General features: G+C 52.1%; 1 protein-coding gene across 2 annotated transcripts in view; it reads left to right on the top strand.

Moving 5' to 3' along the window:
- The first annotated feature begins 3,639 nt into the window (after window positions 1-3,639).
- RIMS3 (regulating synaptic membrane exocytosis 3) overlaps window positions 3,640-20,875 on the top strand; it is a 38,722-nt gene continuing 21,486 nt past the window's right edge. For both annotated transcript variants that reach the window (XM_070786770.1, XM_019957734.2), the window contains exons 1-2: window positions 3,640-3,931; window positions 20,318-20,490. The gene's annotated coding sequence lies outside the window, so the exon portion shown is untranslated. The remainder of the gene's footprint in view (window positions 3,932-20,317; window positions 20,491-20,875) is intronic.

The following is a 20,875-nucleotide window of genomic DNA, read 5'->3' on the forward strand; positions in this document are numbered from 1 at the left end:
CCTGGGGAGCATTAGGAGGTAGGCAGGACAGGCCCTGAAATTAATTGGATGGAGGTGAGGACAAGGGTGAGTCAAGATTGACTCCCGCGGTTCCAGATTAGGCAACCTGCACCTTGACCCCAGATGGGGAACATCTGGGAGGAACAAGGCGGGCTGGATTGGCAGAGCAGATGGTCCCTAGACCAAATCAACAGAAAACATGGAAAAGCTCTCAAAATCTTTGTGCCCTGACTCCTCTGTGCCCAAACTCTAGCTTGGTCAAGTGTATTTGTCCGACCTCATCTCCAGCTATCCCAACAGCTCCTCCCCAAAGCCCCAGTGTTCCTTCTCACAGGAGGCCTGTAGGTTCTGTTCCACTTCTTCACCCTTCCTTGAAACTCGACAAGATTCAGCTTCAAGGACATCTCTGGGATCCCTCCCCACCCCCTCCACCCCTTCCTGGGATTAACATGTTCTCTGCTGTTTCCAGGATTCATTGAGTCAGAAATGTTTCTCTGCCTGTCTCTCCTAATGGCTGGTTTTCTCAATTCTAAATTGCCAGCACCTGGGATAAGGCTGGGATCAAGGTTTAAAAAAAAAACACGTTGTTTTATTGGTTTCTCCAAGGATTTGGCTTTCTTGCATTAAAAGTAGGGCCAGGAGTCAGACCTTGAATCCTGATGGCACCACTTAAGAGACTGGACAAGTCACTTCGTCCAAATTCTATTTCCTCTTCTGTCAAATGGAGATGATAATAGAGTGGACCCCCCTAGAAGAGTTGTTTTAAGGGTCAAAGGAAATAGTCTATGTTAAGTGTTTAGCACAAGGTCTGGAACATTATTAGCTTCCTCAAAAATTTAACTCTTATTTACATTAAGAAAAAGTCTTCCTGCCTTAACTCTGGGAAACGGCATAAGCGGAATCGAAGGTTGCAGTTCCCGCTATGGCCACACGAGGGAAGTGGTGAGCAGCCTCGGCACAGACTGGCTCCGCTGTGCTAAGGCACCTGCTGTGGACCCAGATGGTCAGGCTGGGATTTCCGGGGCTTCCCGGCCCCTGAACAGGTGGACCCTGGCCAGGGTGCCGTGGGAGGAGCCTTTTCGATGTACTCTGCCTTGAGTGTCACTGCCACATCCGTCCCTTCTGCTCATGCCCTTCGCGGCTCGGGGGAGGGGCTGGCAGGCCAGAGGGGCAAGAGAAGAGGGCAACTGGAATGCAGCCCTTCCAGTTTGTATTTCAAGTCTTTCAAACTTGAATATGATCACACTTCTCTATAGAAGTTTTTTTAGTTTTATAATTTTTATAGTCAAATTTATCGATGTTTTCCCTTTGGCGTACAGGTTTCATCATGCTTAGAAAAGTCTTTTCCATTCCATCCCCCCAGGTTGTGAAAACATTCACTTATTTTTCTTCTGGTACATTATGGCATTATTATTTAAATATGGGCTTCACCTGGAATTTATACCCGTGTAGGGTAAGAACACAGCTCTCTCTTATTTTCCCAAATAACTTGCTTGATAGTCCATCTATTTGTTAAAAGGCCTATACTGAATTTCCCCTCATTTTCCTGAAGTGCTACCTTCATCCTACATGGATTTCCCCTGTGTGGTTGTCCATTTCTGCTCTCCATTTTGTTTCACTGATTCCTCTAGGTCTGCTTCAATACCACACTGCTTTGAATACACTGGCTTTAGAATATGGTTTTTGTTTTATTTATTTTTGGTTCTGCTGGGTCTTTGTGGCTGCTCGTGCTTTTCTCTAGTTGTGGTGAGCAGCAGCTACTCTCTAGTTGCGGTGCAAAAGCCTCTCATTGTGGTGGCTTCTCTGCTTTCAGAGCACGGGCTCAGGGTGAGTGAGCTTTAGAAGCTGCGGCACATGGGCTCAGCAGTTGTGGCTCCCAGGCTCTAGAGCACAGGCTTAATAGTTGTTGTGCATGGGCCTAGTTGATCCACAGCATGTGGGGTCTTCCCGGACCAGGGATTGAACCCGTGTCTCCTGCATAGGAAGGTGGATTCTTTACCACTGAGCCACCAGGGGAGCCCCCTGAATATGTTTTAGTATCAGGTAATGTGCAGAAATTCCCTGGAGGTCCAGGGGTTAGGACTGGGCACTTTCACTGCTAAGCATGGCTTCAATCTCCAGTCCAGGAAGTAAGATCTTCGGAGGGTGGGTGGGGGAGGGGAAACCAGGTAAGGCAAATCCCTTTTCATTCCTTTTTTCCAGCTTTATTTTTTTGTCCCTGCATGTTTATTCTCCTATGTGCACTTAAGGATGAACCTCTATCCCTCCCTCTACCCCCTGCCCAATCCTTCTAGAAGCCATTATGGAGCTTTGGGGTCCCTGAAATTATGTAAGAAGTGTACATCTGCACATTTCTCCAGAGGGAGTATCCAAGTTTTCATCAGATGTGCAAAGGGACCTCAATTCCCAAGGGAGCCACTGGTTTACACGGCTTTGTGATGGGGCACATGGGAGGAGCACAGAGCAGTCTGGATTCCTCCCATCTCTTCTACATCTTCACAGATTCTGCTCTCCCTGTCCTTCCCCTCCACCATCCTCAGGAGGGTTGTTTTTATTAAATAATCCCAGTCATTTTCCTTCCCCCCCTCCCCCTCCCCTTTCCATTCCCCAGTCACATTGTAATCCATGCCCTCAGCAGGGAGACTACTTGCTTTGCCTGCCTTCAGGGAACAGTTAGGAAGGCAAATAGTAATAATACTGGCGCCTCTGTAAGTCAGTGAATTTAGAACACTGGAGCCCAAAAGTGGAATTGACCAGCTGAGCAATGTTAGGCACAGGAAGATGGGACAGGCACGACTCTAGGAGAGACTATATACAGTGTCCTTGAGTCCTAGTGCTCAGGGAGCCCACTTGGAAGCTCCAGTTAGGCAGAGGGCAAAGTCGTAGGGCAGGGTTTTTCAGTTTTGGCATTAGTGACATTTAGGGTGTCCCGTGCCTTGGTAGATGTCTTGCAGCAACCTTCATTTCTTCTCACTAGATGCCAGTAGCAGTCTCAGATGTGAAAACCAAAGGTGTCTCCAGACACTCTGGAACTGGGGGAGCAGAATTACCCTAAGTTGTAAACCACTGCTCTAGAAGAAGAGGGGAGCGGAGGGTCTCAGGGCAGGACACTACTCTCCTACCCTCTGTCTGAAAGGGACATCGTAAAGTCTTTTTCTTCATAGCAGGCACTTGGGCAAGCCTTCTCTCCTCTCTGGGCTTCAGGTTTTGCATCTGTAAACTGGATTTGAAGTTTGTAGATCATTTCCCCCTTCTCTCATCATCTGACATTCGTGGATCTGGTCCACGGTGTGACAGGGGTATCGTGGTGCCAGTAAGGTCCTGGGAGATCCCCAGAGAGAAGGAAGATGAGAAAGAACAGAAAGACGTAGAGGTGGGGGCGCGGGGAGACAAGCATTAGCAGGAGCGTTCCGGAGAAAGTAGAGGCTTGGAGTGTCCTCTGACCCCGCCCCTTCGAGGCCTTATTAGCGTAGTCGCCCCCAACCAGGCAAACCGAGACTCTCCAGATTCCCTTAGGCCCCGCCCACCAACATAGGCCCTGCCCCGCCGGCCCCGCCCCTTCCAATGGCCCACCCGCCCGCCCGAGGCCCCGCCCCCATCAGGCCCCGCCTCCCTCTTTGCCTCCCGCCAGCCGGGGCTTGGGCTTTGCACCCGGCGGCGGCTGAGAACCGTGGCGGCTGCGGAGCCGGCAGCGCAGGCGGGCGGAGCGGAGGTGTCCGGCCCGGTGGCGGGCGATGCCCCCGTGAGCCTCTCTCGCCGCCCCTCCCCGCCCCGCGCCCCTACCCCTCGGAGTCCGCCGCGCGCCTGGGACCGGGCCGCGCCTACCGCCGGGTCCGCGGGGCGGGGTCCCGGGGCAGCACCTGCCCCGCCTTGCGGAGTCGCCTGGGCCAGCCGAGACCCCTCCCTGTCTGGACCCCGGCCCCACCTCCGGGTAAGTCGATAGGCCTTGCTTGCCTAGGAATGGATGTGGGGAGGGGATGACGGAGGTCCAGGGGACCACGGGGCGGGGGAAGGGTCTCTGATGGTGAGGCGCCACGTAGGGACTTAAGTGTTCAGGGTCTAGGGCGGAGGTTTCAGGGAGGATGACAGTGGGTGTGATGACTCGGGTAGGGGCTAAGGTTTGAGAAGGGAACATTAGGTGTTGGAGAAGCCCGGAAAATGGAGTAGAGGGCCCCAGAGTCTGAGTTCTTTGCTGATGCTCGGAGCACCTGGGCCCCTGCTCCTCAACAGCATTGCCTCCCATGGCATTTTTGGAAAGTGCTTAAAATCTATCCTGGAAAGGGAGCTGGCAGGCAGCCTGCCTTTCTTTTTGCTGCCTGTGCCTGGTTGAGAAGCTGGCCACTCTTTCCTCCAATGAGACATCATGGTGGTGCCCAGAGGACCCCTCACCCCCACCCCATATAAAGAAAAGGGGTAATGCCCACTCCAGCCCTAGGGTGGGGAGAGGGGACTCCTGGGAAGCCAGGAAAGGCAGTTGGTTAATCCATGGTGGGGAATCCAGGGTTCAAGGAGGCTTGGCAAGACCCTTGGTGCACAAACTGGGCATCCTCTCATTCAAGAGGAGGGTGTTTTCACCTCCTGGCCCCAGGATGCCTGGACTCATGCCCATATCACCTTCTCTGGACAACCCATCCTGAGAAGGAGGTTTCTTCCCAGTACCCTGGGCCTGGAAACCCAGGGAAGGCCCATAGCCCCCATGGTCCTGGTTGGGGAGAGCAATGCCTTACCAAGGCCAGAGAACAGGGGTGCTGGCTGCCCTTCCACCTGGGGGCTCTCTGGATGTGGCCCTGTGCGGCTGGGGAGCCTGGATGAAGATCACTGTCCAATTCCAGTCCCAGGGGTGTGGTCTGGATGGAGAGAGGAAGGCTGCCACCCCTTTGGTCCAGTCTTCTGCTCATGGTAACTTAAGTCTGGGGTCCATGAATTTGGGGCCTGAAGTGGTGGGGCAAGGGCCTTTCTGGACCAGGCCTGGTCACCAAGGGGTTAACTAACCAGCCCCACCGTTGCTGCCAGCCACCAATTAGTCTGTCATCAGGCAGCTGCCAACTATCCCTGGGGACATGTGGGCAGCCTAATGGGGCATTCTCTTGTGGAGGTGAGGCGGGGGGAAGGGGTCTGTGAAACCTGTGTGTAGCCCAAGCTCTGCGCCCTTTGGAGCCTGTTTAGGGCTCACAGACCCCTTCCCCGCCCTCTGTCCCGCTGCCTGGCTTAGAGACCTCCAGCCCTGGGGTTCCATACCTACCCGACCCTCTGCAGGGAATGAAGCCCAGAGTCAGGCAAACTTGGCTTCCAACCCAGGCTCTGCCACTTTCTGGCTATGCGCTACTGAGGAAATCACTTCTCCTCTCTGAGCCTCCTTCAATAAAACATACCCACCTTCTAGATCTGCTGGGAGGAGAAAATGAAATGGTGGATTTGAGCTGCTTAGCACAGAGGCTGGCACTCAGGGGAGCTCAGTAGGTAACTGCTGAACTCCTGAGCAAGCCCAGGGCCAAGGACCTGACGGGACAGGCAGATAGGAGCCCAGGGCTGAGGACTCAGCAGGGACCAAGATCCCATCCCTTGGGGCGTGAGGTCTCAGTGGACCAGGCACTGTCTCTGCCTGAACTCTCCTCTTTCCCTCCCTCCTTGCCCACAGACACTTCTGGTTCTCTGTACATAATTGGATTTTACTGTGCGGAGCCCAGGGCTGAGCTGCTCCTTTCTGGGCGTGCCCTGTCCCTAACCAGGTGCTAAGCTCTGTGGGGTCTGTCAGGGGTCTGGGTGATGCCTGCAGCTGCAACAGCAGCTGGCCCTTTAAGGAGGGAAGAAAACAATTATCTGGCCTGGGCATTGCATCAGCTGGAGGCTGGAGGGTCCCTGGGGAGGAGGGGCCAGGCTGGTGGTTGATTTCATTAGTGCCATGTGAGAACTCTCACCCAGGTCTATCCCACTCCCAGGCTGCAGCCTTGTCTGCCCTGGGCAGCAGCCGAAACCCAGCCCCACTGACTCCCCCACCCCAGGAGCACCACCTTGGAAGACTTTGTATACACCCAAGACATGTAGGGGGAGGTAGGGAAGTGTCTCCCACACTGGCCTTTTTGCTGACTTGGGGTGCAAGAATGCTTCCTTGCTGACAGTTAGGGGTGTCTCCCCTTCTACTGTTTGGCTGACCTGGGGCATGATTCTCCCCCACTGGCATCTTGTTAACTCAGGGGAGGGATGCCTTCTGCACCGGCTTCTCACTGACAGTGGAGCTGTCTCCTGCCCTGGTGTTTTGCTGACCTGACAAAGGAGCTATGCTGCCCGGGCTGTGTGTGAACTGAGGCCATGAGTTAGAAACAGTCGCTCTCTGGTTGGAGGTGAGCTGCCTGGGAACAGTGAGTCACAGAGGCAGAGAGGACTCCAGGTTCTTGGGCACCAGAGAGACCTGGGTTCAGGACCCACATCCTCCACTTCAGCTTCTGTTACACTTCAGGATTCAGACGTCTCTGGAAAATAGGAATCATTTACACCTCTACTGCCCCACCCCATCTAGAAGATGCTTGGTGGATTCAGTACAACTGGATGAACAGCCCGTAGCCCAGGACTGAGGGACGGAAGGTGCAGGCTATGTGATGATTCTCTTGCGTTTGTAAATTTGGGCTCCTCACACCTTGAGTTCAGGAAGCCTGGACAAGAAAAAGAGGGTTGGGGAGGCGTGGGGGGAAGGGGAGAAAGAGCACAGGGCTCTTCTGCATCTGTCGCAGGACACGTGATGCTCTCAGCTCTGTGTGTCAGGCAGCTCCTGCCTCCATGGGGTGGGCATTCTAGCCGGGAGATGGCCCAGAACAGGTAATAACACATGTGACATGTGTTGGAAAAAAGATGCAGGGAGGCTAGCATGACAAGGAGTCGAGGAGGCAGAGGAGGAGGGAACTGGGTGTGCTAAGGCTTTGATGTTGCGGAAACAGGCCTGGCATGGTGGGGAGGGCAGCAGAGGGAAGGAGGGGGAGCAAGGGGGCAGGAGTCAGCACAGTCAGGCCAGACCTCCTGGTCTGTCTAGCAGGACACTAAAGACTTGGGAATTATCCTGAAGCCAATGGCAGCCTCCAAAGATTCTGAAGCAGAAAGGGCAAGGGCTGATTTCCAGAGCATGTGGGCTGGGGTCTGTGGCCCTCAGGCAGCGCCTTCTCGGGGGTGACCTTCTGCCCTCTCATACCCCTTTCCTGCGCAGCAGCCTGGGTGCCCAGGGGGCAGGTTGTTTATGTGACTCATTCCGGGGGGAAGGAGGCCAGTCCCAGTCCCTTCAGCTCCCTCTCTCTGGGCCTTGTTGACGAAGTTTATCTCTTGGGCCCATGTTCTCCCAACCTCCCTGGGGAACCAGAGCATAAGAGGCAGGGCTTTGGCACCAGGCAGGCATATATTCACATCCCAGCTCTGCAGTTCGTGGGGGTGGGAAACCTCTGGCAAGGCACACCTGTCTCTGATCTGCAGTATCCTCGGCTATGTTGATGTTATGTATTCATAGGAAGGATAAAATGAAATTCCAGATGGAAATCACAAAACCCTATTGCTATGTCAGTTGGCATTTTAACTCTCTTGCGTTGAGGCTGACCCCGAATCCAGGCCAGGCCCTGGGCTGGCAGAGGGTGGGGGCAGGGCTGGATTCACCAGTCTGTGGTTGCACAGAGCAACCTGTGCTTGGAAGAACCCTGCACTTCATTTAATGTTTGGCTGTCACCATCTTGCAATTCTTAATAATTTTGAACAAGGGGGCTTGCTTTTTCATTTAGCACTGGGCCCTGCGTATTATATGGCCCCACAAACTAGGTTGGAATAGGAAGAGGCAGGGAGCAATGCAGACTGCAAAGAGTCCCCAAATGGAGGAGGTGTGAGGTGGAGGGCATGACTAACTGTCCCAAGGTGGGTGGGATGTTAATAATAGTAACATTTATTTAGTGCTTACTGTGTGCTAGGTTCTCTGCTAAGCACTTGACATCTTCATCTTCAAACATCCCTATGGAATAGGTAGGAAGATTATTGCCCTTGTATAGATGGTGAGAGTTAGAGTCAGTTTCTTGGCCAAAGTCACACAGCCATCAAGTGACAGATCTGGGGTTCCAACCCTGGGTTGTCAGATGGGAGAGCACATGCCTGGACCAGGGAGGTCTTCCTCAGGATGAGCCGGGTCTGCAGGGTAACTTAGAGTTTGCTGAGAAGGAAGGAGGTGTGTGGGGAAGGGAGGGCTGTCTCAGCCGGGAAGTGCCTGTGCCTAGAAGTGATACTTGGCTAGGAGAGATGGAACTGAAGCCAGATGCCTCCCAGGGTTGAGAGGTGGCCTTTGGATTTCAAAGTTCTGATTTTCCAAGCTCAGAGCTTCTGGTCCCTCTGCTCCCGGGCCCTGCTGTGACCACGATTCCTCATAACTGTCCTGTACCGCCCACTCTCCCCCAACTCCCGTGTAATCTCCTTGACTTGACTTTAATCTCTTCTGGGCTCAAGACCTGTATGACTACTTCATGGACCACATTTAGATGTCTCACCATCAGTCTCAGGTGGAAACTCAGGCCCCAGCTCCGCCTGCTGGCACCTGCTCTGCCTCGTGTCCCCAGCTCGTCTCTGCCACCACCAGCCACCCACTTGCTCAAGCTGGAGAGCTGGAAGTCCTCCTGGACACCTCCCTCTCCTTCACCCCCACATTCCACAGCCAGTCCTTAGCAAGTGCTGTTGGTTCTCCTGACTCCCTCCCCATTCCGTCATCTTTCTCTCTGTCCACTGCCCGGCTCCAGCCCAGCCTCGCCTCAGCTCTCAACCTGGACCACAGTGACGGCCTCCTAAACCGGTCTCCTGATGTTTCTGTTCTTGCCCGGCTTCATTTCATGTTTCACACTATAGTCAGAGTGATCTTCGAAAGATAAATGTTTGATTGTGTCATTTCCCTGCTTAAGACCCTTCCAAGATTTCTTGGAATAAAAGCCGGACTGACGTAGTCTGCAAGGCCCTGTGGGATCTGGTCCTCGCCTACCTTTTTGCATCGTCTGTACCGTTCGCCCTCTCCCTCGGCTGTTGTCCCCACATTCTGGAATACCCTCCCCCTCCTTATCTATCTCCTTCAGATACCAGCTTGAACATAATTTCTGCTGAGAAGCCTAAACCAGAAACTAAACATCAGCCCCCTCCATAGGACCCTGTACTTCTTCACAACATCACACCTGACCTGCTTTTCTTCGTCCCTCTTTCTCGCTAGACTATGGACTCTGTGGGGTCAGGAATCTAGTTTTGCCTGGTCCTTGCGCATAGTAGGTAAACAGTGAGCTGTTCTATGAATGAAAGGATTAGATGAATCATTGCTGCAGCATCCTAACTGGCCTCTCTGCCTCCAGGCTTGATTTCTCCAGGCCTTTCTCTGTCCAACCCGAGAGCGATCTTCCCAAAACACAGAACTGACCCTGTCACCCACTGCTACTTAAAATACTTCAATAGCTCCCCATTGAGGGCAGGAAGTGCCTTGGCTTTTTAGCATGGGATTCAAAGCCCTTTATGATCTGTACCCCCTCCAGCCTCGTCTCCCCTCTTACCCCCTCCCCACACTTTGAACTCCTGGTCCTCTAACACATCCGGCTGTTCTGTGCCTCTGTGCCTCTGCCCTTGTAGTTCCCTCTGCCCAGAACGCCTCCCCACCTCTGCTTTGTCTCCCTGGAGAACATCCTTCATTCTTCAAAATCAAGCTTAGCTGCCTCTTTTGCTGTGAAGCCTCCCAGGAACCCTCCCGGCCCTTCCTGAGCCAAGTCCCCCACCCCCACCCCCACCTCAGTCATATCTGCACAGAGTCCACATCTTTTCTTCCTTGTCTCCTGTGAAACTGAGCTCTTCCGGTGCAGGCATAGTGATTGTTCATCTTTGTGCCTCTGGATTCCAGCTTCTCCCCTGTCCTTAATTAGGTCTTTGCTTATATACAGAAACCCACTCAAACCAGCCTCAGTAATAAAGAAGGGTTTCTTATGAGGACGCAAGGGGTTCCTGGGAACTGAGGAGTAGGAAAATCATTAGCTTCTAGAAGGTGAGACCTGTTGGCCAAGAGAAATTGAAGCAACTGATTTCTGTACCTTGTTGACTGCCTTCACCCTTCTCTGTCCACCTACTGGGTTTGCTCTGCTTTTCCAGACATGGGGGCTACCTATAGTTCCTGTATTTCATCCCTCAGTTCCAGCTACATTCAGAGATAGAACCCAGGGCTTGGCAGATCCAAGTCCAGACTCCCAGGAGAGGATCTGATTGGCTCTGGGGAGGTCAGGTGCCCACCTTGGTCCAATCAACTGCAGCCTGCTGGGAAGGATCACAAAGTCAGACATGCAGACACGGCTCTTGTTTGTCAGTTATCTGGGCAAGTACTTCAAGAGACATCTGCTATAACCCTTACAGTGCCATGTGGGCCTGGCCTCAGCCTTCTATCTGGTAGTACCTGGAGAAAACAGACCTAGCATTTTGACTGTAAGGGGAGTCTTTTCCTGGGACAGCGGCAGTACCCAGGGCAGGAACTGAAGAACCTGTCAAATGTCATTCAGAGGCCTGAACAGACAGTTAGAGAGGTGAGACCCTGATTTTCTCACCTGTCTTTAGAGTAGAGAGAGAGGCTTGAGAAGGGCGTGAGCAGTCAGGACAGTTCTCTCTGCCAGAATCGTATTCATCTCCTAGAACTCAACTCATTTCCTCCCCTCAGTGAAGCACCATGCATGCCTTTATTTCTCCCCATCAGGCACTCTTTACCTGTATTATTTCTAGTCTTATACTTTCCTAGTAATAAGCAGTTTTTGAGCACTTACTCTGTACCAGACTCTATACACATGCATTATTATTATTTAAATTTGTAAAAAAATTATTTTGGCTGTGCTGGGTCTTGGTTGCTGTTCGGGCTTTTCTCTAGTTGCAACGAATTGGAACTACTCTCTGGTTGCAGTGCTTGGGCTTCTCATTGCCGTGGCTTGTCTTATTGTGGGTCATGGGCTGTAGGGTGCAGGGGCTTCAGTAGCTGGGGCGTGTGGCTCAGTAGCTGAGGTTCCTGGGCTCTAGAGCACAGACGTATAGTGGCACATGGACATAGTCGCTCTTCGGCATGTGGAATCAAACTCCCTAGTGTCTCCTGCCTTGAGATTCTTTACCACTGAGCCACCAAGGAAGCCCCACATGTATTATTTCATTTAATCCTCACACCCTATAAGATAGGTACTATTATTATTCACATTTTATTTTTTTTTAAGTATTTATCTATGTAGCTGATTCGGGTCTTTGTTGTGGCATGCAGGATCTTCTGTCTTTGTTGCATCATTTGGGATCTTTGGTTGCGGCCTGTGGAATCTAGTTCCCTGACCAGAATCAAACCCAGACCCCCTGAAACTGGGAGCACAGAGTCTTAGCCATGGACCACCAGGAAAGTCTCTGTTATCCCTATTTTAAAGACAAGGAAACTGAGGTTCAGAGAAGTGACATTTACAGGCTAGGGACAGACAGCAGTGTGTGACTCCCAAGGAACAGTTCTTAACCTTAGCTCCTTACTCACTTGCCCCTTTGCCTTTCAGGATCGTTTGGGCCTCACAGGCAGACACCAGGTTGCCGTGCCTGCTCCCTACTGCCCAGCGTGGGGCCAGCCCAGAGGGGTGGAAGGATGCAGGCAGGGTAGAAAAAGCATCTGCCTAGGAGCTGAGGGGCTCCTCCGTGTGGACCTACTCCATATAGCTGTGTGGCTCTGGGAGTCTTTTAACCTTTCAGAACCTCATTTTCTCATTCAGAAATGGGCATGGTCATCCCTGCCGTGAGGCTTGTATTAGATAGTAGGTGTAAGAACAATTCGTAAATAGGAGAGAACCTAGCAATTTTTAAGGATTGTTATTACCAGAATGGAATGTGGCAACAGGGCGCCAGCTGGCCTCTGTGCCATCCAAGCTCCTGCAGGCGGCAGGCAGGCCTAGAGCTTCCTTCCCAACATGGGCCTGCTACCATCAGAGAGAACTGAGATGACTTTCAGTGGCTCACGGACGTGTTACTGCCCGCCCTTGGCTCGCATACTGAGAAAATTGGTTCCCCTTTCAACCCTATGAAGTCCACGGTTGTCCCATAGAGAAAGTGCCTTGGTGATGTGTCTTTAACGACTTTCCAACACCTGCTGCCCTCCCCTTTAAACAGAGATATTGGGGATTTCCTGGCAGTCCAAAGGTTAGGACTCGGCCCTTTCCCTGAAGGGATCTGGATTCGATCCCTGGCTGGGGAACCAAGATCCCACAAACTATGTGGCATAGTAAAAAAAACAAACAAAAAAACCCTGCAGAGATCTTGACTGGCAGCTCTGTGTAGCTAAATTTTAATAATATATCTTTGTTTTCACTGTACTTATTTTACTGTGATTTTCTATTTATTAAAATTGATATTGGCTTTCCATATAGAGTAGTCATGCAAAATTTCTATTTAAAATAAATGCATTTAAGTTAATAGTGTCAATTTCAAGAAAATAAATAATGAGCCATACGGGGGTATGGAGATTTGGCATAAATCACTGAGGGACACACAGTGTTATGTAGACAGTGCAAGACTGGGAAGTTGTCCAGAGACATCAAGTATGTGGACCTGGATAATCTTTAAGCTCCCTTCCATCTGCCTGGAGAATTTGGGAGTGTCTTGTACTGTGCCAGCCTACTCCCTTCTCACACCGTGCCCTGGCATGGAGTGCTTTCAGAGAATCCTGCCATGATTGTCATGTAGATAGAAGAACGTGGGCCACTGTCCTCCACCTTGCTTGAGAGGGGGACTCTTGGAGTTGGGGTGTCTGGATGGGTGTCCCTCACCTCTGAGCAGGACTTGAGAAACTGCTGGGGGGAGCAGGAGCTGCAGACTCCACAGTCCGCCCGATCTCCATGCACAAGACAGGCCTCAAGTCCTCCCAGAGGGCTGGAGTCCCAGACAGCGCTGAGTCCACGGATGAGGGTGAGGCTGTCCCCAAAGCTTAGGGCCCAGCCACAGCAAAGCCAGGAGGCTTTGGGGTCTCAAAGGCCCTGTTCTGCTTGCTGTCCCCTTTCCCACCTCTTTGTGCCGCTGAACTCCTGTCCCTGGGGATTGGACAGTGACCTTGAAGGGCCCCTCAGAGGACACAGAGGATGTATCCTTAGGGCTCAAGACCAGGGCCAGGTGGGCAGGAGGGAAGGCCTGCCTGCCCCTCCCCATTCCTGTGCTCTCAGTGGGAGGGCAGGCCTGGGCTCCAGGAGGGTGGGGGGCCTGGGTAGTATGGGGCTGTGCTTGTGCATCCACAGCAAATGTCGAAGGGTCTCTGTGAAGGCATATATTGTGTGAGTGTGTTTGAGAGAGAGAGTTTGTAATATATGTGTGCATGGTGAATGGACCTCTGAGTGGTAGTCTGAGGGTCTGTGTGGGGAGGCTCTGTGCGTTGTGTGAGTGCGTGTGAATGGCAGGGTGTCTTCTGTGTGATGTGCTTGTGGGTATGTGGTGAATGTGTCTGTGTGTACTGTGTGTCTGTGAGGCATCTGGTGTGTGTGTGTGTGTGTGCTGTGTGTCTAGGTTGCTTGCGTGCTGGGTGTGGTGTGTGTCTGTTTTGTGTATGTCCTAATCTTTGTAGAGTATGTGTCTGGCTGTGTGGTGTGTCTGAGTGGCTGCGTGCAAGCATGTGGCATGCACTTGGGGCTTTGTGCCTCAGACAGGGTGCGGGGCCGGGGTTGCGGGGCAGGGAGGCGGAGGGCTTTGAGGGCGGTGTCTGTCTGGGCTGGGGCCGCGAGGATTGCTGGTTTCCCTGAGAGGGTCCCTAGGGCAGGAGGCGGGCGCAGGCGGCGCCTTCCGGCTCAGAGCGGGTCTGGTAACCGGAGCCCCTTACTCCATGAAATATTGATCCGACCTAGCCGTGGCCCTGACCAAATAGGGCCAGGCGAGCAGGGAGCGCGCGGTGGGGGTGGTGGGTGGGGGTGGTGGGTGGGGGTGGGGGGAGTGGCGGTGCTGTCCGTGGTGCTGCCGCGTCCCTGGCGGGGGCGTCAGCTCTCAAGCTAAAGCGGGGATGGGAGAGGGAGAGATTTCTCTATTCAACCACATCCTTAGTGGGGCTTCTGCTTCTGAGGCTGAGCTAGTCTGTCCCTATCACCTGTCAGTTCCACCACCCCTTCTAGGAAGGGAGGGCAGGGACCAAATGAATATTTGGGGGGATCCAGTATCCCCCAGGGCTAAGGTTTGCCTGGGACAGTCTTAAGTTGCTGTGGTGTGATTGTTAGTAGCGTCTCTGCTCACTCTTAGAGAGAGTCCTGATTGGATGATAAATTGTGCTGCCCAGCAATAGACTTTGCTCCAAAGACCTCTTCCCCCAGTTGTCTGCTCTGGCCCTGGGCATTCGGTAGTTGGTGGATGTGCAGGTGCTGTGGGTTGGGAATACTGTCTTTCTTTTGCATGGGCTGAGCCAGAATAAGGGCTTGGGAGCCCCAGGCCCCTTGGCAACCTGCTGCAACCCAGACCTTCCCCAGGGAATCCAGCTCCCTTCTCCACTAGTCCAAATTCTGCTTTCCATTCAAGCTGTGCTCTTGCTCTGGGCTTCCTTTGCCCTCCTGCATCCTGAGCTACGCAGGCCTCTCCTTGGTCTCCATGTTAGGGTGTGGTCAGGTCTTCAGATTGGTCATCCTTGTACTCGTGACATTTTCTCTGAGTTCTCCTACCCTGACTTGCTGACTTTCCCTCCTTTGGTGGATTTTGTTTTCCTCCTCCCCCTAACTGTGGGCATTACCTCTCACTCTTTCCTCACCCTCCTCTGAGCATTCTCCTTCCTTTCCACACCCCACTTTTCCCTCTGGGGTACACACCCAAATCCTTCCCACCCACTCTGATCTCCTGAACTCCAGGGTATCTGCTTACCTGCCCAACACCTCCATGGGGGAATTGCAAAATTATCTCAGACTCATCATATCCAAAATGGGCATTCATGTTTCCTTTAAGCCAGCTTTCCCCTCCAGGACCACATGCTCTGCTGGTGGCACCTGTCAGCCCCCACCCTTCCTGTAAATCATGTTGGATTCTGTTTTTTTTCTCTTCCCCCAACTTTGTCCCATCACCAACTCCAGGCAGTCCCCTGAGCCCTTCCACGACTCCTGCACCCCTTTTCTCTTTCCACCAGCACTGTCTGAAGCAGTGCAGCCCTTCTTATGTGCCTCCTGACTGCTCTTCCAGCCATCAGGCTTTCTTCTGATTCTGTCCTGTGTCCGATTGATCTCTGTAAAATGTTACATCTAAGCCATGTCAGATTTCACTCCCTGCAGGACTAAAGCCAAACTTCTCAGCCCTGCATTCAGAGCCCTTTCTGGGCTGTCCCAGCCTACGTTCCCAGCCCTCTCTTCCGCAGCTGCACCCACCTCCTGCTTCAACTGCACTGCTCTGTTCACCAGCCTCTGAACATACCATTCCTCCTCTAGTCCTTCCCAGCTAGTTTCCGCCTCTTTCTTCTCCAAATTGCACCTATCTCTTGAGGTGTTCTGCAGTGAATTGATCCATGATGCCTGCTCTGGTCTTCCCATCCTAAAGAGTTCACTCTTTCTGCAGAGCAGCCAGGGCATTTTTATCTTTACCTCTTGGTGCTTTGGATGGTCCTCCAACTAACTTTGTGGTATCACCTGAGAGCTTGTTTGAAATGCAAAAACTCAAGCTCCACCTTTCTGTGACCCCTGGAATGAGAATCTGTGTTTCAACCTGATTCCCAGGTTATTTCTGTGCACATTAAAGCTTGCGAAGCTCTGGACCAGTGTGTCCACTGAGGGCAGCATCTTGCTTCTGTTTGGGAGTGGCCTTCAGCTCCAGGGTGTTTTCTAGTGGGATGCTTAAGGACCAAGTCTCACAGGCCCTGTCAGGCAATAGCAGCCACATCTGGCCACGAGCTGTGAGAAGGATTGGGTGATGGAGATGGCCAGGAAGCATGTGCACTCTGCCTGGATGTTTTCCCCTGAAATCTATGCCCTGCAAGGCCCCAGAGCTCAAGCTGTAAATCTGACTCCAGAAGGCACTCCTGTGACATGAGAAGAAATCAATTAATCAATAAAAAGACAGTTATCAAGAGAGCAGAACTTTTCCCTGTTCACAACACACACACTGGTGGAAATGTCTGTTATTTTAATGTATGTTTTGAAACGAAAAATATGTATTTTCACTTTTTCTTTATGAGAGCATTAATACGGTTTCTAAAGTAGTAACTCTAGAAAACACAATATGTCATATGAAGAAAATAAAAATGACTCACAATTCTACTATCCAGCTATAAATACTATTTTTTATGTTAATGCTAATTTTAGGTCACCATGCATTCATTCAACAAATATTTACAGAGTCCTACTGTGTGCCAGGCACTGGGGGATTCTGGATGCAAAAGATGGCATGGTTTCTCTTTCTAAGCAACACACAGCTGGGGCGGGGGGTGGGGGTGGCAGGCATGGTGTGGGAGGCAGGCACTGATCAAGATAAGACAAGCAGTGTATTCATTTCCTAGGACCAGCTGTAACAAAGTACCACAGAGCAGGTGGCCTAAAACAACAGAAATTTATTGTGTCACAGTTCTGGAGGCTGGAAATCTAAAACCAAGGTGTCAGCAGGGTTGGTTCCTTCCAAGGGAGGCTGTCCCATGGTTCCCTCCTGGCTTCTGGTGACAGCTGGCAATGCTTGGTATTCCTTGGCTTGTTGCTCTGTCTCCCTAGACTCTGCCTTCATCATTACAGGGATTCTTTCTGTGGTCTATCTGTGTCTTCCCGTAGCCATAGTCTTTTAAGTCCTTCTGGATTAGGGACCCACCCTCCTTCAGGATGACCTCAGTTTGGCTAACCACATCTGCCATTGCAGCAACTCTATTTCCAACAAGGTCTGAGGTACCAGGGGTTAGGGCTTTAAACTTAGCTTTTTTTTAGAGGGTGGGGGGAAACAGAATTCAATCCATAACAGGCAAAGACAGTATAGGGTCTGGGGTAGCATGCCAGGGAGTCTAACCTTGTCTGGAAAGACTCTCCCAGGATGTGACATCCAGTCAGGGGCTGAGCACTGAGTGGGGCTGAGCCAGCAGAGGCGGTGTGACAGACCGATCCCAGGTCGCCAGAACACAAGGGTGGGGACAGGCTGGAGAAGAGCATTCTAGGCTGACAGGAGGCAAAGTGGTACTTTTGAGGAATAAAAAGAATGCCAGTGTGGCTGGAATACTGAGGAAGGGCAAGAGTCCAAGAGGACCTGGGTCACTTCTCCTGTCGGCCTTGTGAGGGGTTTTCACTTTCTCCTGAAGGAAATGGAGCCGCGGGAGGCTGTCATGCAGGAGTGATTCATCCTACCTTGTGAGCTGTCTCCTCACAAGACTAAGCTGTCTGGAGCCGAGTTGTTCCTCTGTGAACCCAGTTCTGAGGGCAGATGTGTGGCCATGTCCTCAGGAGCCCCCTGGCTGAGAGAAGATACAAGGCAGCCCCATCTGAGGAAGGGAGGCCTGGCTGTGCCTCCAGCAGCTTAGCCCAAGCAGGGAAGCCCAGCCTTTCCCTCAGGAACCTTGTCCTGAACAGACCAGGCTCACTCAGCTCTTGGTCTGTTTCACCTTGGAGTCTTTGGAGTCTGGAGGACACAGGTTGAGTCCAGACACCCAACCCCTTGCCCTGCTGTGAGGACTGTGTCTGAGAATGGGTCCAGGGCAAGTGTGTGAACCATATGGGCCCCTGAGGCCAGAAGCCCTGAGGCTGGAGGATACCTGAGTCTTGCAGGGGCCAGGTGCTTAGCGCCCTGCTCTCCCCAGACGATGTCTTGCTGTGGCCTTTGTATCAGGACGCAGACTCAGGTCCTCCTTTACCACACCCTCAGAGGCCACACCTTTACTGCGTGTGATGGGAGAGGGCCCCCGGCCCAAAGCTGCTTGTCCCTCCTTGTCTGGGCTAGGTGGGCCAAGCTGGGTGGAGGAGAAGTGGGTCAGCTCTGTAGCCATGGTGACAGCAGCTGCTCCCTGCCAGCCTTCTCATCTCCTTGCCACAAACCTCATGATGAGATCCTTTGTCCGGCCTGTGGGGATGGGGGCCAGGAGGGTGAGATTGGGGTCCAGAGTGTGTATGAATGTGTATGTATGTGTGTGTGTGCAGGCTCACACAAGCGCCTGCTCAGAGCTAGTGTGCATGCCTGGCCAAGGGAACCCATAGATCCAGGTAGGACACTTCCTACTTCCCTGCCCACTGAAGGGATGAGGTTCATCCTGCCTCTCTGAGCTGGGCAGGAGCCAGGGGAAGGGTGCGTGTGTGTGTGTGTGCCGGTGGCTGTCAGTGTGGCTGCTTTGGTGTGGATGAATATCTTAGGGGTGTGTGTGTGTTGTGTGCATGTCTGTGTACACAGGTGATTGTGTCTTTAAATGAATATGATTTATATGGGTCTGTATGATGTGTAGTCACACATTTGAAATTCTGTGCCCTGTGTCTCTCCCTGTTATGCTTAGTGTGTGTGCAAACCTGGTTTGGAGCAGATAAAAGTCATGTAATCAGGAGAGGAGCTGGCAGAGTGCTCCCCACTCAGGCTCGTGTCCTCCTGGGCCCAGCTCACCCTCCCCAACCATGCACCAGCTCTGTCACCCACCTTTCTCACCTTGATGGGGGAAAGTGAAGGCTAGAAATGAGGGACCCCCCACTTCTGCAGATACAAGTTAAAAAAAAATCTGTTTTACATCATGAACTGGTTCTCATTAGTTGGTAAGGCTGTACTGTGTTAAGAGGGATTCTGAGGTTAAGTCTGGCTTCTGACATGGGCACAGATTGGCCTGTGTGGTGTGGTGGGCAAGCCCTAGTGCTGGATCAAGGTTGAGGCAGGGGCCTTAAACCCAGCATCCAGCATCCGTTGAGGGGCCAGGAGCTGAGATGCTGGCAGGGAAGATCACAGCATCACATGCTAGCTCCCACATCAGCTGAGAAGTGCAGGGACCCAGGTCTCACATTTATGCTGGACTCTGGGTGGAAGCACCCCGGGTTGCAATGGGAGGTGATCCTGTTGGTCTCGGAGCCTTCCCATGAAGTGGTTGTACCTGGTGTGCAATCCAGACTAATAAGCACCAACACCTATGGAGTCCTTTACTGTTTACAAAGGCACATTATGCAAAGTAATCATATGAGGGCCCAACTGAGCATGTAGCATGTACCAGTCCTTATTTTAGCAATACTTATATTTCATCTAAGAATCCTAAAGCAGGCATTATTATCTGCACTTCAGAGATGAGGAACTGTAGGCTCAGGGAAATTGCCCTGCGTCATACAGCTTGTAAGTGACAGATCTAGGTTTTGAACTAAGTCTGCCTCCAAAGCCTGTGCTCTTTTTTTTTTTTTTTTTGGCTGCACAGCATTGCAGCATGTGGGAATCTTAGCTCTCTGGCCAGGGATTGAATCCACTTCCCCTGACAGTGGAAGCACAGAGTCTTAACCACTGGACCACCAGGCAAAGCCTGCGCATTTAATCGCTGTGTCGAGACTTGCCTGGTAGCTCAGTGGTACCCACCTGCCAACACGGGAGACATGGGTTCCATCCCTGGTCTGGGAAGATCTCACATGCTGCCGACCCACTGAGCCCCTGCACCACAACTATTGAGCCTGTGCTCAAGAGCCTGGGAACCACAACTGCTGAAGCCCGAGCACCCTAGAGCCTGTGCTCTGCAAGAGAAGCCACCGCCATGAGAGAGTAGCCCCTGCTTGCTCCAACTAGAGAAAAGCCTGTGCAGCAACTGAGACCCAGCATAGCCAAAAAATAGATAAGTATATGTATATAAGAACTTTGCTTTAAAAAAGAAAATCACTGTACTTTCTTGCTCATTAACTCATCTGGTCTCCAGTCCAGCCCAGAGAGCTGGGCTGGGTCCAGGTGGCCAGTAAACCTCATTTTATAGAAGAGGAGATGGAGGTTCAGAGAAGCTGAATGACCCGCTCAGGGTCATACACTGCGGGCTGGAGCTGGGAGTCGGGCCCCTGCCCTCCAACACCCTCTCCCCAGTACACACTCCTGAATGCTGGTTGTGTCACAGAGCATCTGGGGAGGGACACAGACCCCATCAGTCAGGGGAAAGACAGGGAGAATAGGATCTAGAACTCGTTAGCACTTGGACCTGGAGGAGTCCCTTGGCATTAGCACCAGCAGTTTAGCACTGAGGTCCCTAAAAGGCAGGTTCGGGGACCCAGGAGTTTGGACAGTTTTAAAGGAGGAAATAGCATCAAAGAGTTTGAATGATTGGCTCAAGTGCACACAACTATCTCCAAAGCCTATCTTTTTTACCCCACAGGCTACTGGAAGCCCTGGAGGACAGGTGTCCTCTCCAGCCCTTCCTCAAAGCTCTCCTTTTTTCTTCCAGACTCTCATCACATCACCTCCTCCTGGAAGCTACTTTGACTGTCTTCACCTCCTTTCTTGAAAACTGGTGTCTCAGAAGTTAACAGAAGACTTGCGTTAATGCCCTAGGGGTGTGCTGTTGGGAGGGGCACGCCCCCTGTGATGGAAACACCACACTCAAGAGTCATCAGTTCGGTGAGTCGGGGTTTTCTCTAAGGTGAGAGGGGAGGAGGAAACACCTGACAGGTGGTACAGGACCTGGGAGTTAGGAGTCTTGGGTTAGAGCTCTGGTTTTGTTGACAGCTTTCTCTGTGACCCTGGGTGTGTGTCTCCTTCCCCTTCTGAGCCTTTATTTCCTCTTCTGCAAAATGAAAGGCTTGGGTTGGAATAGGGAGGCAAATCAGTTTGACCTCATGAGCTGGTTCTCATCAATTGGTGATGCAGCACTGTGTTAAGAAGAATTCTGAAGTTAACTATGGCCCTAGTGAGAAGGAGAGATGGGTTAGTGATGTCTAGGGAGGGTGGTAAGAGCCTTAGTCACTTACCATTCCTTCCAGACTAGCAGTCCACCACTCTGTGA

The sequence above is a fragment of the Bos indicus genome, chromosome 3, assembly GCF_029378745.1.
Source record: "Bos indicus isolate NIAB-ARS_2022 breed Sahiwal x Tharparkar chromosome 3, NIAB-ARS_B.indTharparkar_mat_pri_1.0, whole genome shotgun sequence".
NCBI lineage: Eukaryota > Metazoa > Chordata > Mammalia > Artiodactyla > Bovidae > Bos > Bos indicus.